Source organism: Ambystoma mexicanum, chromosome 1p, assembly GCF_040938575.1.
Source record: "Ambystoma mexicanum isolate Mex_15411 chromosome 1p, UKY_AmexF1_1, whole genome shotgun sequence".
Classification (NCBI taxonomy): Eukaryota; Metazoa; Chordata; class Amphibia; order Caudata; family Ambystomatidae; genus Ambystoma; species Ambystoma mexicanum.
The window spans coordinates 5,379,573-5,396,014 of NC_090921.1; the positions used below are offsets into that span (position 1 = coordinate 5,379,573).

Consider the following 16,442-nt stretch of genomic DNA (forward strand, 5'->3'; position numbering starts at 1 on the left):
TTCCAGGGTCAAAAAGAACTGAATATGAGGTAGAAGGTATTAAGGAAAAATAGTTATGAAGGAAAAAATAAGCAAGGCACTTAAACCTTTCCTGGAAGAAGAGGAACAACAAAAAGAACAGGAACATAAACATCACTGAAAGCTTTAAGAGATCGTAGAATAGCCCTATCCAAGCCAAAAGCCCAGCTGGCATGGATATGAGAACCAGACAATATTACTGCACCCAAGTGAATAAAGGGAAGATAATGCTGGCCTGTAAACTATGGGTGGCCAACACTATACTGTGAGAGGGCTGGCCAATTACAATGAAGAGGGGAAGCCAATCTAATCCAAATTATTTCTGGGAGTGCGCTCGTGTGCAGTCTACTGCAGTATTGTGACTGTCTGTTTCCCTGGGACCTGGTTGCTGGAGGGCTGGTTTTGGAGTCGCACCATCCTTTGAAAACCTCTCGTAGCGCTGAGTCCTGTGCTGGAGTGCGTTAGAATGCAGGCTGCTGCAGTCCGTAGCGAGAAGCAGCCAGTAGATGAGTCAGCGCTGGACCAAAATTGTGGTGAATGCGTGCCCAGACAGTTATATTATGCCATGATCATATGATTTTAGAAGCAAGACGTTAGGAACTCTGTCTAGCAAGGATTCTGTAATTAGAGACTCAAAGCTTAATGACCCAGATCTGGACAACCTGGATTCTCCCCAAGCACTAAACAGGGAAAGTGTTTTGACTCCAATACTAACAAGCAAGAACGTGGCAGCCAAACTGGCTTGCCTTACCTGCGCTAACGACTCAAGTCTGGGCAACCTGGATCCTATCCAAGCGCCAAACGGGCAATGCTTATTGTTATGATTCAGATGGAGTCATCACTGTTTACCCGGCGGTGTACACCTCCAATGTAGCCAGGGGATGGCAGCCGCTACCTGATCCTGACCCTGGGGGCGGCTATATGAGGGAGGATCACATGTGGGGAGACGACTAACAGGGAGATATCATGACTTAATTGGAGACATGGGTTTTTCCCAGGGGAAATACCCTCTAATGCCCAAGACCTTAATGGCCTATTGCCATCTGTTTGTTCCACCTTGTAGAGGAAGTAAAGAAACCTCTTCCCAATATTCTTGATGTCAAACTCTGACCTATGACCTGAAGAATAAAAGCCCCTTTTGCCTCTTTTGCCTCTGGTGCACCGCTCGTTCGTGTAAAACCATTGAGAGACTATCCAAATACTGTATGTCCAATCACAACCATGGACTTCAACTCCCATAATCACCTAAGTATTGAGACGAGGATGATGAAGGAGTTGGTACAAGGTAACAGGAGCCTGAAGCTCAATGTACATACTAGTTTAACGAAACACCTGTGTGTGACATTTAAAGATGGCAACTGCACAATGATGTGTGGCAGTTCAGGAGAAGGCGTGAGACCTTCCGCAGAGGCTTGTGAATGCTGGAGACACTAACTGGTGTGGCGGAGCAGTGTTGGTTGGCCTCCAGGACAGAAAGAGGGACGCAGTTCATGAGCAGGATGTGCTGTGGAGACGCAAGAGAGTTCCTGGGTGCTTGGCAGCTCAAAGAGGCAGCATGCTCCGTACTGGGACCTGAAGGGAAGCAGGTGTGTGACAGTGGAGCCGTGAAGGAAGCCGGAAGGACGTCTGCATAGCCCAGAGTCGGAAGCAAGTGGAGGAGCCATGCCACAGAAAAATCTAACCAGTCCGGAGACGCTGCAGAGAACCAGCAGAAGCCTGAACAAGACCAGAGATGCCATAGGGAACCGGTGAGTCAGCCCAAAGCAAGTGGGGACCCTGGGGCATTCCGGCGACCGCACCAACGACATTTTGAATGTTATGAGATTGCCAATACAGAAACCACAAGAAGATTGTTTGAAAGCAGAAAAGGCAAAGTACAGATCCAAACCCCAATAAGATATGAATGCATGAGATGCAAGTGTAGGGCAAAGTTTGAATGAACATTGAAGCAGACAGATATACCGAGCCAAGAACGAAATATGCAGTTTTGGTGATACCGAGGAACTGTCAAAGCACATAAGAAGCCTTTTGGCAAAAAATACCGAAAGAAAATGCTGAATGCGTGGTTAAGGCACATTTGGCATGGGAAAAATAACAAATTCCCATAATGTCGAACAAAGGGCAGGGTATTGCGCGGGTGTCCCCCGCTTCCCTAACAAGGAAAGCGGAGGAAAAACAAAGTAAAACCCTGCAGCAGAAGTTCCGCCCCACAATGGTGAGGCAGAGCTTCCGCAGAGGGAAGAAACAGATGCAGGTAAGTAAAAAAGGTAAGTGATTCCCACCTTACATAGGGGTTTAGGGGTGGTGGGTAGCGGGAATGCTGGCAAGGGCGATCTATGTGATTATTGCAACATGCAGTTTTCGAATTTAATATTTTCGGATTCGAAACTTGCCACGCTGCAATAATCACTAGATCCCATAAGAGGTTCTGGCAAGAAAAGGATACTAGCCACTTGAAAACACATTGTAAGTCCTGGCATGGGAAGGATACCAGGCAATTGAAACACAAGTGGAGTCCTGGCAGGTGAGTATACCAGGCGATTTGCAAAGCTACAAGAAATGCTAAAGAAGGGCAGTGTTTGTTAGACAAATTAGAAACTTGTGTTAAAGAAAGTCGGTTACAGAACTTGTTGCCCAACAGGAGTATTGTTAATCAAGGAAAGACACAAACTAACTGTCAGTAAAGAGACATTGCCATCCCATTTAAGAATCCAGGGGAAGGAATCCACCTTCTGGATCAAAGTTCTTTTCACCTTGGAGAACATTTTTGCTGGCGCCAGTTTAATTTTCATTCATTAACTCTTTTTGCCAATATCAGGTTGAAGACATTTCCTTTCTCACTTTGTTATTTTGTTTATACTGTGAGAGTCAGGATAGGACGTTTTGGAAACAAGGACAGCTTTTTAGTTTCTGACACCCTTACACAGACAGTTTGTGGTCTTTAGGTAGGGAAACTCCTCTTTAGAATAGGGCCAGCGAGGCATTTTCCAAACCCATTTTCCTTTAAATACAAGTCTTTAACCAAAAACATGACAACTTTGTGTCTGGTTTCGATACAGATTAGGCAGGGCTGGGAAACAGACTTGCAAGAGCCACTGTCGGACGCAGCCTGGAGTGGAACCATGAGGTATCATAAGTATCCAGAAATGCGAAAATAGTTGATCCAATTATATGTTACACACAGAGCATATTTAACTCCGAAGGAAATCGAAAAATTTAGTAAGGCAACAGAACAAACTTGTCCGAAATGTGGCCTGATCAATGCAGATCTGGTACATATGTTCTGGGCCTGCGAGGAAATACGCTGATTTTGGGATGAAGTGGCCCAGACCTTAACCAGGATTGGCCTATCGTCCGACTCGGTTTCCCCAGGGGCGTGCCTGCTGGGTATGTTTCAGAGACCAAAGCAGGCAAGACACGTCAGCAAATTGAGAGATCTAGCGTACATCTTGGCGAAGCATAGGATTGCAATGGGGTGGAAAGCACACAGCGGCCCAGTCATACGTCTGTGGTTGAGGGACCTCCTGAAATGGTCACTGGCAGAAACAACGGTGTGGCAAGAGGCGTCCACGTCAGGGTCAGGAAAAGCAGGACAGGGACTTAACGGCCTGGAAACATATGATAAAGGAATTGATGCCCTCTGCACAGGAAGACACTCAGACTCAGACACCCGCACCAACACACAAAGGGGGGAATAGAGATATGGAGAGAAGTTCAAGCAAGCAGCTATATACCTTGGTAGACATTGCAAGTGTAATAGGCAGAGGGGAGGGAGGAAGGGTGTGGGGTGGTTGAACAGACAACAATGTGACGTATCATCAGAAGCTATTAATAAAGTCTGTATGTTATTTTGTTTGGAAACATTTATTAAAATTGTTTTAAAAAAGAAACGTTGTGCCTGGTTTTCATTTCTGACCTCTGTGAGACAGGCAAGGTATCATGAGAGAGACACAGACACAAAGATTCAAGTTTATGAAAACATTTATTTTGTAAAGAAAGGGGTTTGGAGACTGCTTACTAGCCCTACGTCTATAATGGGAGTATTCTCGACCATCAACTAAAATATAAGTCCAAAGTCAGTCAAGTTAGTCAAAACAAAAAAGTGTCTGTGTTAAACCTATGCTTGCCCTCACACTCTTTAATACAATAATGTGCATCGGATTGGACTAAATAAAAAGGGTGCTTCAAAGTAAAGGTCAGGATAGTAGTGGAGCTGGTCCAAAGCTCCCTTCCCCAGGTCTTGAGCCACTTGGGATTTAGCATGCGCCCCTTGGCTTTCAAAAGCACTGCATGAAGTTCCTTTTCCAAAGTTAAAACAGTTCTGGTCGCACAAGTTCAAAGTTAATTTAGGCAACAATTCCTCTGTGTCACCTCTCCTCAGGAAGTCTGCTACTTCTCATTAATTCACAAGACTTTTTTTTAGTTCACAACAGGTTGGTGTATTGGGTTATCAGAGCCTTTTGACAACACCCAGTACTCCTCAGGCCCAAACGGCCTAGCTGGCCCAAGAAAACGAACACCCATCACAGACTTCACTCTGGAGAACAGTGTTGCACTCAACCCCCTCCTGGCTCCTTGAAGATCCGGCTCCCTTGCCACGCTTTAGTTAGCCCTTTAACACCATAGGCTCCCAACATATCGGCCTCAGTTCACTGTCAGCAGGCCTCGGGTTCTCTGGGCATCCCAGTTCGCCTGTGCTCTCGTACTCAGACTCCTGTAGCTCAGGCCCCAGCTCACTCATTCTGTTTCTTTGGCTCACTCCTTTTATACACCTGTGGTATGCTAACAGTTCTCAGGTGTGCTTGTTCTGAATTCAGTGCCTGACCTTGCCTGTCCTTCTTAATTGGACATGGATAGAAATTAAAAAGTGCCTCAGTTGGTTTTCGCTGTGTTCTAGCAGAGCGGGGAGTTTTGTCAAAGGGAAAAGTCTGCGGTCATGTATTAGCAGGGAATGTCGGTTAGGGGGCCATTGGAAAAAAGGGTGCACCATGTCTCGCCCTCAGGGAATCCCTCCCCAATCCCAAAGGACCCTCCACCCAGGTGATCCTCCCTCGCTCGTCCACCCCCTGCGTCGGGATTCAACAGTGGTGGCCCTTCTCTGGCCACTTGTAAAAAAAATTCCCCGGGAATGGGGGGGGAGACCAAGTTTTCCACACCCCTTACAGTATCGACTCCAAAATTGCTGAGTAACGCCATGGCAGCCAAACAGGCTTGTCTTACCCGTGCTAAGGGACTTGCCTCATTAACTGTCACTGTGACAGTGACGTATTTATTTATTTTCTGACTGTTAGGTGTTTATACAGTAAGAAAATACTGTTTCAAAGCGCCCCCAGGGCAGGGAGGGAGCAAGGGTGGGAAATACAATAAAAAAAACACAGTATTTAAGAGCAGGGGGGAGGTAGAAAGAACAAACCTACTATGCCCTGTGAGTATTCAGAATGTGCAAGTGCAGCAAGGAAGAGGGAAAAGGGATTTAAGTGCTGGGGAGTCCGAGCTCATGGGTGAGCCACCAATGAAGTGCTAGGCATGTTGAGTGCTACACGGACTGGGGCCGCAGGAGTGTGAACCTCGTGTGCAGATGCAAGTGCTGTGGAGAGACAGGAGCTTGGCAGATTGCTGTGGGAGATCAGGGCCCCGAGGATGCATAAGGGCCCAGGACACCAATCACAGGAACTGTGACAGCGTTGTATGCAAAGATAACTACTTTCTTTGCTTTTGAGAACATTGAGAACCTGCCAGAACCGCATAAATTGGGCTTATTAGTTAACCAAGACCAGGGAACTCCAAATGAAATTCCGCACGCAGACTTTTCAAGCCTGTGCTAAACGGAGAAGGAGTTTTTAACAAAAACAGAGTCCCTAGTAGAACCCAAGCGCTTTTCTCCAGATTTACTTGTTGGGAATTCTTGTGTTTTGTGCACCTACCTCTGGACTGCAGCAACCACAATCTGTTGGTGGCAACTGATGGTCTGCACTCCTTGGAATCACGCCCTGTGAAGGGAATGAAATATGCTGCAGGAAGCTGAAGCAACCACCAATTCCATGCATAAGGGCCACACCTTTCAGCCAAAGCCAGATCCACACCCTGAACAGGCTAGACAAGGACACATCACTTCCATAGCGAACCTGATCCAGGACGACTTGGTCAGCCTGATCCATATCCATACAGCCATACCCCCCTCTTACTCAAGGTAGTGTCTGTGCTACACTTCATAGCCACAGGCACATACCAACACACTGAGTGAACTGCTTGGGATAGTGCAACCCTGTTTTTTGCATGTCCTGTTTCAGGTTGGAGACCACATCATCCTACCCAGGACTGCTGACCAGGTCAATGCCACTAAAATTGCCTTCACAGGGGGCGATTCCAAGGAGCGCAGACCAACAGTTGCCACCAACAGATTGTGGTTGCTGCAGTCCAGAGGTAGGTACACAAAACACAAGAATTCCCAACAAGTAAATCTGGAGAAAAGCGCTTGGGTTCTACTAGGGACTCTGTGTTTGTGCCCTTGCAGGCATGACTGGATCTCTCTTCTGCCTTTGACATGGTCAACCATGCCATCCTGCTCAACTGTCTCCGTGATAACCTGTGTATCACTGATCAGGCCCTGGCTTGGACTACCTCTCTCCTCTCCGATCGACACTCCCAGGTCCAACTAGGATCCTTGCTCTCCTCTATCTCTACCTGTGGTGTTCCCCAGGGGTCTAACCTCTCTCCCTGGCTGTTCAATTAATACCTGGCACTTCTTGGCCACCGCATTGCTGCTCTCTGCCCGAACTTTCAGTGCTGTGTGGATGACACTCATTTCAGGCTCCCTTCTGCCACGTCTTCTCCCTTTCTCATCTCTGACTGACTGTCCGCTATCCAGGAGTGGTGCGTCGCCAACGACATCTGCCTTAATGCCAGTAAGACGGAGATTCTCCTCATCGGCACACCTGCTCCCTCCTTTACTGTCGCTCTCTGGCCAGCCTCTCTTGGCCCTCTTTCTGCTCCCAGCTGTGAGGCTAAAAACCTCTGGGTCATCTTCGACTCCCCACTCTCCTTCTCTCCTGACATCTCTGACATCTCTAAGAAGTCACACTACCAGCTGCACCTCCTCAGAGGTATTCTTCCTTTCCTCTCCTTCCTCCAGAAGTTCAGAGCTCTGGTTCTCTCTAGGCTGCACTACTGCCTCTTTCTTAAACTGCCTGCTTTTACTCTGCGCCCTCTGCAACTCATCCATAACAGGACTGCAAGACTTGTCTTTGGCCTCAAGCCCAGGATCGTATCTCTCCAGGAGTGAAATCTCTGCAATGGCTCCCAGTGGCTGCGAGGATTAAGTTGAAAACCCTCTGCATTGTCCACAAGGCCTTCTGAGGCTTGGGGCCTCAATACCTTCAACTCTCTCTTCCTAAATATCTTCCTTGTCGAGCTCTTCGCTCATCCGCCTCGAACTCCCTCAGGGTCAGTCGCTTCTCCACGCAACGAGTTTGTGGTAAATCTCTTCCTTCGGCTGGGGCCTCCCTCTGGAACAGCCTCCCTGAAACTTGAGGAGAAAGATCTCCAGTTCCGGAAGGACCTCAAGACCTTCCTCTTTGATTCTTTTCTCCCCCTTTCCCCTGCTGAACTCCTGACTGAAACTGCGTTGGTCACCTGGCTACCCTCTGATCTTGGGCCCAGTTCCCCTCCCCCGCCAGTTGCTCACCTGCACTGCCTCCCAGGCAACAGCTGCACTTGGGTGGCTGTTTCTGTATCCCTAAAGTCCCCTACAAGCTCTTGACACTTGATGTCTGCACTTACCCCTGCACTTGCCACAAGATGGCTGCACTTTTACCTTTTTTTTTTAATTTAATTTATTTTTTACTATTGATCCTATGTATTGCACAGCCACCTCCTCCGCCGCACTTTTCCCTTTACCCCCTCCCCTGCACTTGCGCGATCTCAATGTCACCTGGCCTAGTAAGACCTTTGTCTTTGTCTTCCCTTTGTTTCCCCTCCCTTGCCTCATCGCGCCTTGAAACACTAGTGTATAGGCGCCTTGTAAATCCCATATTATATCATAGGTGTATTGGCCGGAACACATGTGGAGCTGGTGGCCAGGCATGCTGTGGAGGCAGTCTACCGGAACAGAAAACTATCACTCACTCAACATGCAGATGGTATGTGATGCCTGCCACCTCATCACCCACTGCTGTGCCAGATGTCCTGGTTCAACCCACGACTCCACGGTGCTGCGCAACTCCACGCTGCCTGGGTACATGGCACGTCACAGTGGACTGTGTAACTGGATGCTGGGTGAATGTAACTACAAGGGCATGTGCACTGTTGAATTATGGGCATGTATAACACCGATCAGCAGTGGCTGTGCGCAGTGTATGCATTATATTTGTTGTTCAAATATTCTGCGCTCATGCAATTAGCAAAACACCCTGAAAGCGCACAGAGGGCAGACAGGGTGGGTAAAGGGGAAGGTAGACCATGAATTAGAGCCAGGGTCAATAATTGCTACAATAGTACAAGTAATGATAAAAAAGGTAAGGGGAGACAAACTTACTATTGCTAGTGAGTGCATTGAACGTGCAAGTGTAGAGGGGGAAATCAAGGTGCAACACAGTAATAGCATGCGTGAGTGCAGGGGCTTGACAAGTGTGTCTCAATTGAAGAAAATGATCCAGTGCATGCGTAACAACATCCATTCCGTACACCAATACGAAAATCACTACATGTACCAGAATGCACCCAACCAAAGTGACAAAAAGAAGCACAAACACAGTCAAGAAAACCCACACCACCTGATGCAAAGACAGAGAATAGATATGCTCCCACCCACATATCACCATTGGCCTGCACGCCAATTACCCAGGTCCCCTGCCTGTTAGAAGTGCACAATCACATATGCTTTGGATTGGAATTTAAAATGATTTGCAGTACATATCCATGATTTAGTGCCACAGACATGATAGTATTTTTGCATTGTAACACAATAATAACACATACATCAGTTCCCTTTGTGTGAGTTGTACTGAAAGGGTCAGAGGTCATGTTGGCTGCTGCAAAATGGGCCAATTCATGGTCTCCTGTCATGTGAGCCTAGGATGGAAATAGAGTTCAGCTTGGAGTCCTAGAACAACGATAGTGAGAGCCTGCACTCCCATATATTCCCACAGACAAGGATACTTTGCAAGGCCAATTTGTAAAACAATCTTCATGGCAGAAGCCATGGTTGATGAGAGATGCTGGGCTAATTGGGTGGGGAGGTAATGTCCAGTCCACCTCCTGGCACCTGGGTTTGAGTTTACGTGCTTGTAAGTGAACCGAATGTTCCAGACATGGCACGAGCGTGCGAACCAATTGTAGAGGGCCATATAGTGAAGGGCCTTATAGTTTGAAGACCAATGATAAACTGTGTACTCTACAAGTTTTAAGAGGTAGGCATAAGTTTTCCACCTGACAGTGGGCAGCAAATCCCAATCCTAGTCCCTATGCAATGTATACTTAATTGTTCCCCTTAAGCCTATCACAGCCTTTGATAGGTTTCCTATTATTTGCCTTGCAGTATGACATCACGTCTGACGTGTTCTTTGCATATAAGGATGTTTTTATGAGAAAATCGTCAAGAGCCTGAGCGAACGTCCGTTGATGTTCGTTGTAACCTCCCTGTTTTGGATAATTGTTAATAAAACAGTACCTTTGCCATCTTCCCGAGTTGGTTCCATTATTTGGACTCAGAATTATTCTGCAACCCCATCCATTGCATGCACGTTACTAAAGAGCCATATGCTCACGTGGTAGCGGTGCGGATGATTGAAAAAGATCCAAACAAGTTTGTCTCCAGAGTTTCGGACGATCGGGCATCGTCCGCCATTAGCCGGAAGATCACAGGGTTTCCTGTGGGGAGCGGCGGATAGAATTAAATTTGAAATAGGTGTGTTTGGGCCATGATATCTTGCACCCCCACTATCAAAAGGTATCTGGGCGTCCAGGGAGGGGTTAGATTGTGCATCTACATTGATTGGGAACAGATTAAACATAAAACAGGATGACCACTTGTGTCAGTGTGAGTTTACCCCAGGGAGGTAGGGGATGCAAATTACCATAGGTGTGTTCAGGCCATGACATCTTGCACCCCCCACAATCAAAAGGCATGGGGGTCTCCAGGAAGGGGTTAGATGGTGCATCTACATTGACTGGGACCAGAGTAAACATAAAACAGGATGACCACTTGCACTAGTGTGAATAGCCCCAAGAGAAATAGGGGATGCAAATTACCATAGGTCCATTCAGGCCGTGATATCTTGCACCCCCCACAATCAATAGGCATGGGGGTCTCCAGGAAGGGGTTAGATGGTGCATCTACATTGACTGGGACCAGAGTAAACATAAAACAGGATGACCACTTGCACTAGTGTGAATAGCCCCAAGAGAAATAGGGGATGCAAATTACCATAGGTCCATTCAGGCCGTGATATCTTGCACCCCCCCACAATCAAAAGGCATGGGGGTCTCCAGGGAGGGGTTAGATGGTGCATCTACATTGATTAGGACCAGGTTAAACATAAAACAGGATGACCACATGCGCTAGTGTGAGCTTACCCCAGGGAGGTAGGGGATGCGAACTACCATAGGTGCATTCAGGCCATGTTATCTTGCACCCCCCACAATCAAAAGGCATGGGGGTCTCCAGGAAGGGGTTAGATGGTGCATCTACATTGATTGGGACCAGAGTAAACATAAAACAGGATGACCACTAGCACTAGTGTGAATAGCCCCAAGAGAAATAGGGGATGCAAATTACCATAGGTCCATTCAGGCCGTGATATCTTGCACCCCCCCACAATCAAAAGGCATGGGGGTCTCCAGGGAGGGGTTAGATGGTGCATCTACATTGATTGGGACCAGATTAATCATAAAACAGGATGACCACATGCGCTAGTGTGAGTTTACCCCAGGGAGGTAGGGGATGCGAACTACCATAGGTGTGTTCAGGCCATGACATCTTGCACCCCCCACAATCAAAAGGCATGGGGGTCTCCAGGAAGGGGTTAGATGGTGCATCTACATTGATTGGGACCAGAGTAAACATAAAACAGGATGACCACTTGCACTAGTGTGAATAGCCCCAAGAGAAATAGGGGATGCAAATTACCATAGGTCCATTCAGGCCGTGATATCTTGCACCCCCTACAATCAAAAGGCATGGGGGTCTCCAGGGAGGGGTTAGATGGTGCATCTACATTGGTTGGGACCAGATTAAACATAAAACAGGATGACCACTTGCGTCAGTGTGAGTTAACCCCAGGGAGGTAGGGGATGCAAATTACCATAGGTGCATTCAGGCCTTGTTATCTTGCACCCCCCGCAATCAAAAGGCATGGGGGTCTCCGGGAAGGGGTTAGATGGTGCATCTACATTGATTGGGACCAGAGTAAACATAAAGCAGGATGACCACTTGCACTAGTGTGAATAGCCCCAAGAGAAATAGGGGATGCAAATCACCATAGGTAAATTCAGGCCGTGATATCTGGCACCCCCCACAATCAATAGGCATGGGGGGTCTCCAGGGAGGGGTTAGATGGTGCATCTACATTGATTGGGACCAGATTAAACATAAAACAGGATGACCACATGCGCTAGTGTGAGTTTACCCCAGGGAGGTAGGGGATGCGAACTACCATAGGTGTGTTCAGGCCATGACACCTTGCACCCCCCACAATCAAAAGCTATGGGGGTGTCCAGGGAGGGGCTAGGGGGATGCCTCTATATTGGTTAGGACCAGAGTAAACATAAAACAGGACGACCGCTTGCGCTTGTGTGAATTACCCCAAGAGAAATAGGGGATGCAAATTACCATAGGTAAATTCAGGCCGTGATATCTGGCACCCCCCACAATCAATAGGCATGGGGGTCTCCAGGGAGGGGTTAGATGGTGCCTCTACATTGATTGGGACCAGATTAAACATACAGCCGGATGACCACGTGCGCTAGTGTGAGTTAACCCCAGGGGGGTAGGGGATGCAAACTACCATAGGTGCATTCAGGCCATGATATCTTGCACCCCCCACAGTGAAAAGGTATGGCGGTGTTCCAGGACGGGCTAGGGGGACGCCTCTACATTGGTTAGGATCACAGTAAACATAAACCAGGATGGCCACTTGCGCTAGTGTCAATAGCCCCAAGAGAAATAGGGGATGCAAATTACCATAGGTGTGTCCAGGACATGATATCTTGCGCCCCCCACAATCAAAAGGTATGGGGGTGTTCCGGGAGGAGGTAGATGGTGCCTCTACATTTGTTGGGACCAGATCAAACATAAAACAGGATGACCACTTGCGCTAGTGTGAATAGCCCCAAGAGAAATAGGGGATGCAAATTACCATAGGTGTGTTCAGGCCATGATATCTTGCACCCCCACAATCAAAGGGTATGGAGGTATCCAGGGAAGGGCTAGGTGGTGCCTCTACATCATTTGGGACCAGAGTAAACATAAAACAGGATGTGTGTTACAGGTTTTGTGAATTACCATAGTTGCGTTCAGGCCATGATATCATGCACCCCAACAATGAAAAGGTATGGGGGTGTCAAGGGAGGAGGTAGGTGGTGCCCATACATTGGTAGGGACCAGATTAAACGTTAAACAGGATGACGACTTGTGTCATTGTGAGTTAACCCCAGGGAGACAGGGGATGCGAATTACCATAATACATGTAGGGGTGCTGATGGTGTCTCTCCCAGCATATATATGAGGTGAAAATGGGGTTGAAATAAAAAAGTCAACATTTTGGGGGTCATAGTAATTGGGGCACAGTAATCACATAGATCCGTCTTGGAAGCAGACACAGAATTGATAGTTGTAGCTGTAAATGGAAGGGCATCTTTCGGTTGGAAATGCCCCATTGTAGTGTGTGATGGCTGAATGCATGCTGAAGAACAGCACTGCTGAGGAAAAAAGGAAAGGAATTACAAAGACTCTCACTAGTCTGCATTTCATCCCCATACAAACAGCCCAAACTTTAGGTAGGGGGCTTGAGCCTCATTAACCCAGTGGTGTTGTATCCATGACATAGCGCAGCCCATACCAGTCACTTGCAGCAGTGTGTAATAGTGTGCAGTTTACCAAGCCGCGGGTGAACAGGGAGCTTAACACCAATTACGTAAAATACTGTTGACTTCCCTTCCCAATAACACATGCTGAAGGGAGACCCTACCGTGCACCCCCCTGCATTATGACAGAGTTGTGTGACTGAGCCCAACCTGCCCCTTTATCCTTAAGAGAGGCTCCGGCAGTGATTCCTCGTGCTTTGATGTTGGAATCAAATATAGAAAGGTTAATTATGCCATAAAAAATTAAAAAATGTTTAAGCGCCCCATCTACTGTAACAGTACAAACTTTCTTATTATTATACCATTTAAAATAATACGTGCGCCTGTCACAGTACAGCCTTTCTTATTTTGCCTGTAGTGTGATGTTGGAATAAAATATAGAAAGGTTAATTATGCCATAAAACATGTTTAAGCGTACCATCTACTGTAACAGTATAACCTTTCTTATAATTATACCATTTAAAATAATAACATGTGCGCCCTATGTGCTGTCACAGTACAACCTTTCTTATTTTGACTGTAGTGTGATGTTGGAATAAAATATAGAAAGGTTAATACAACTGAACGAATGCTAGGCTCCCAGACTTTCCACAGTATTAAAAAAAAAAAAAAAAAAACATGGGAAGCCGTATATTATACCATACTGTATGATATTCGGCTTCCCATGACAGAGTGAAGGCCCTGAAACAACGCCCACCTGGTAGCTCTGGCCAATCCCTGAACAGAGATGTTGGAGGGCGGGCTGTAGGCGGGCTATGACATTAGCTTTTCTTTTCGTGCTGCATGTATGGCTGGAGCCATCAAGTGGGCGTGACTCCGAAGATTTCCGAACACTGCCTCCCACAATCTACCATGGGAGGCAGGATAGCATACAACAGGGGGACGTTGTATATGCCCAGTGTGGACTGTGATTGGAGGAAGCTCTTGGGAAATATATTGAAGTTAAGTTTGGGTTTTTTCAATGGTGCTGCTCTCTGACATTCAAGATAGAGAAGCATAATATGAGCATCCAGTCTTGACATAGAATCTTGATCAAACTGCAGGAGTGAAGGCATGACTAGCAGAATACTGGGATCTGTCTGACAAGCATATTATTAGGGGTTTACAGAATTTATTACGAATCTGCCCCACAAAAACGGGAAGATATCCGTTTATTTTGATGCATACATAAACCAAAATAAATTAAAAAAAACCGACGAGGATGGGATTCGAACCCACGCGTGCAGAGCACAATGGATTAGCAGTCCATCGCCTTAACCACTCGGCCACCTCGTCTTCTTTTAATTGAAAAATTATTGTTGACTCAAACCTATTCTGTACCTACTTACCTTTTCTCAGGAAGAGCAAAAGGCACCTTGGAAAATGCACATGAAGGAAACGTCTTTAAAACCCAAGAATGGCAAGAAACCCTACAATTATTAACGATCTTGGTCGACAGAACCAATGAAGTATGTAATAATGTCTCTTGGGTGGAATTCTACTACCTGTAGAATTCCAGCCATCCTATTATGTCATATTTTCTTATGTTACTCTGTTAATGTTCTACATTCCAGAAAGATGGTTGAGACTTATCTGGAGAGCTGTAAGGTAGGCTTGATACTGCTGGGCTGAGGCTGGTTGCCAATAAAGAAGCTTTACCTACTGCCTGCCTGCTTCTTTTCTATACTCGTCATTGAACCTATGTTTTTACAAGACGTAATGCAGAATATATCCTTTCCCTACAGAAAACGCGCAAAGACTACATTTTTCACAGGAGGGAAGGCGAGACAGAAAAAAGTCAAAAACACAATTTACCATTTTCTGATTGGAAAAAGATATGCAAGTCATTTTTTGAGTCGTGTGGTTACTTTAACCAAAAAAAAGGCCACTGCACGATGAATGGAACTGAAGCTTGTTCACCTGAGGTGTGAGCGGCCCATCCGGTGCCAGTTTATCCCAATATGGTCGTTTTTAGAGTTAGGTTGACATTGTAATACATTCCTGCCGGACTACAATTCCCAGAAATGTTCGGGGGTTTTGGTCACGTGGATAATGCGATAGTACCTTCCTCGCGAACTCCACGAGAGCCAGAGAAACTCAAAGCGACCCACTATCTGAGCGCCGGCAAATAAAGGGGCGGGGTGTGGAGTATCGAGCAGGAGGAGCCAGAGAAACTCAAAGCGACCCACTATCTGAGCGCCGGCAAATAAAGGGGCGGGGTGTGGAGTATCGAGCAGGAGGACAGGATACCATATTCTCCCCAATCCCGACCTCCTCGCGACCAGGGATTAGGGAATTCACAGTTACAAACAGACTTTAAGGCCGTCCATAGATGTCAGCATAAAACGGCCCGTCTGTTTATTTACGTCAGAAACGAGGACTGGTGTGTGAAACACAGTCATAGTAAATAAAACCGACATTTATCGTCAATTGTAGTCGTGGCCGAGTGGTTAAGGCGATGGACTTGAAATCCATTGGGGTCTCCCCGCGCAGGTTCGAGTCCTGCCGACTACGTGCTTTTTTTTATTTCTTTTCGTGCTCACAATAGTTGTCGATTAAATAGACATTGCAAAGTGAATCAATAAAAACAAACTGGACTCAGTTCACGCTTTTCGGACACTTGCTTTCTAACTCTGTTCCTCTGATCATGTCCTCGCCCCTGTCTACATATCATTAAAGGTATGATTTGGAGGCTCCTCCTCCGACGCCATCTTGATATCTTTATGTCGTGGCGTGTGCCGCCTGGAAGTAGAGAGGCGTGCGCACAGCTCGGCGCCGTGAGAGGTGGCAGCTCCGACTTGTATTACAAATGTCCGCCCTAATAATCCGGTTACTGTATCCCTCAAATGTGTTCCTGCGTGTTTACGGGGGACTCGTGGCTCTATATGCGAGAAAAGTGGAAGCAGGAATACGCCATAAAGGTAGTCTGTATGAAATAAAATGTAATTTGCGCAAAACGTTATTGCAATAAAAAAAAACTTGGCAGCGGTGGGATTCGAACCCACGCCTCCAGAGAGACTGGAGCCTAAATCCAGCGCCTTAGACCGCTCGGCCACGCTACCATCTGAAGATCAGCCGTTTAAAAAGCCTCTATAATAGCAATGAACAGCTGGAGATGTCATATGAAGGGGTGATGGAGTTCCATGATTTAAGAGAATATTTCTTTGCGAAATAAAATGAAGTTGTAAGAATAGGTAGCTTTGATTATATAGGAATTGATAATGGGTCATAGAAAAGACACAGTGGTATAGTGGTATTATTATTGCTACATTGGCATAAATACAGTACTTGGTGTCACGGCTTTACCAATATAGTTACAAGAAATGCATATCAACAGCCTAAAGCAGTGGCTGATCTAGGGAATC

The 16,442-nt window shown here is 46.6% G+C and overlaps 3 non-coding genes across 3 annotated transcripts; 1 reads left to right on the forward strand and 2 right to left on the reverse strand.

The window, feature by feature from the left end:
• Positions 1 to 14,291: 14,291 nt before the first annotated feature.
• Positions 14,292 to 14,373, reverse strand: TRNAS-GCU (transfer RNA serine (anticodon GCU)). The gene has a single exon. It is a non-coding gene; the product is annotated as a tRNA-Ser (tRNA).
• Positions 14,374 to 15,509: 1,136 nt separating this feature from the next.
• Positions 15,510 to 15,591, forward strand: TRNAS-UGA (transfer RNA serine (anticodon UGA)). Its single transcript has one exon. It is a non-coding gene; the product is annotated as a tRNA-Ser (tRNA).
• Positions 15,592 to 16,057: 466 nt separating this feature from the next.
• On the reverse strand, positions 16,058 to 16,139 carry TRNAL-UAG (transfer RNA leucine (anticodon UAG)). Its single transcript has one exon. It is a non-coding gene; the product is annotated as a tRNA-Leu (tRNA).
• Between the last annotated feature and the right edge of the window lie 303 nt (positions 16,140 to 16,442).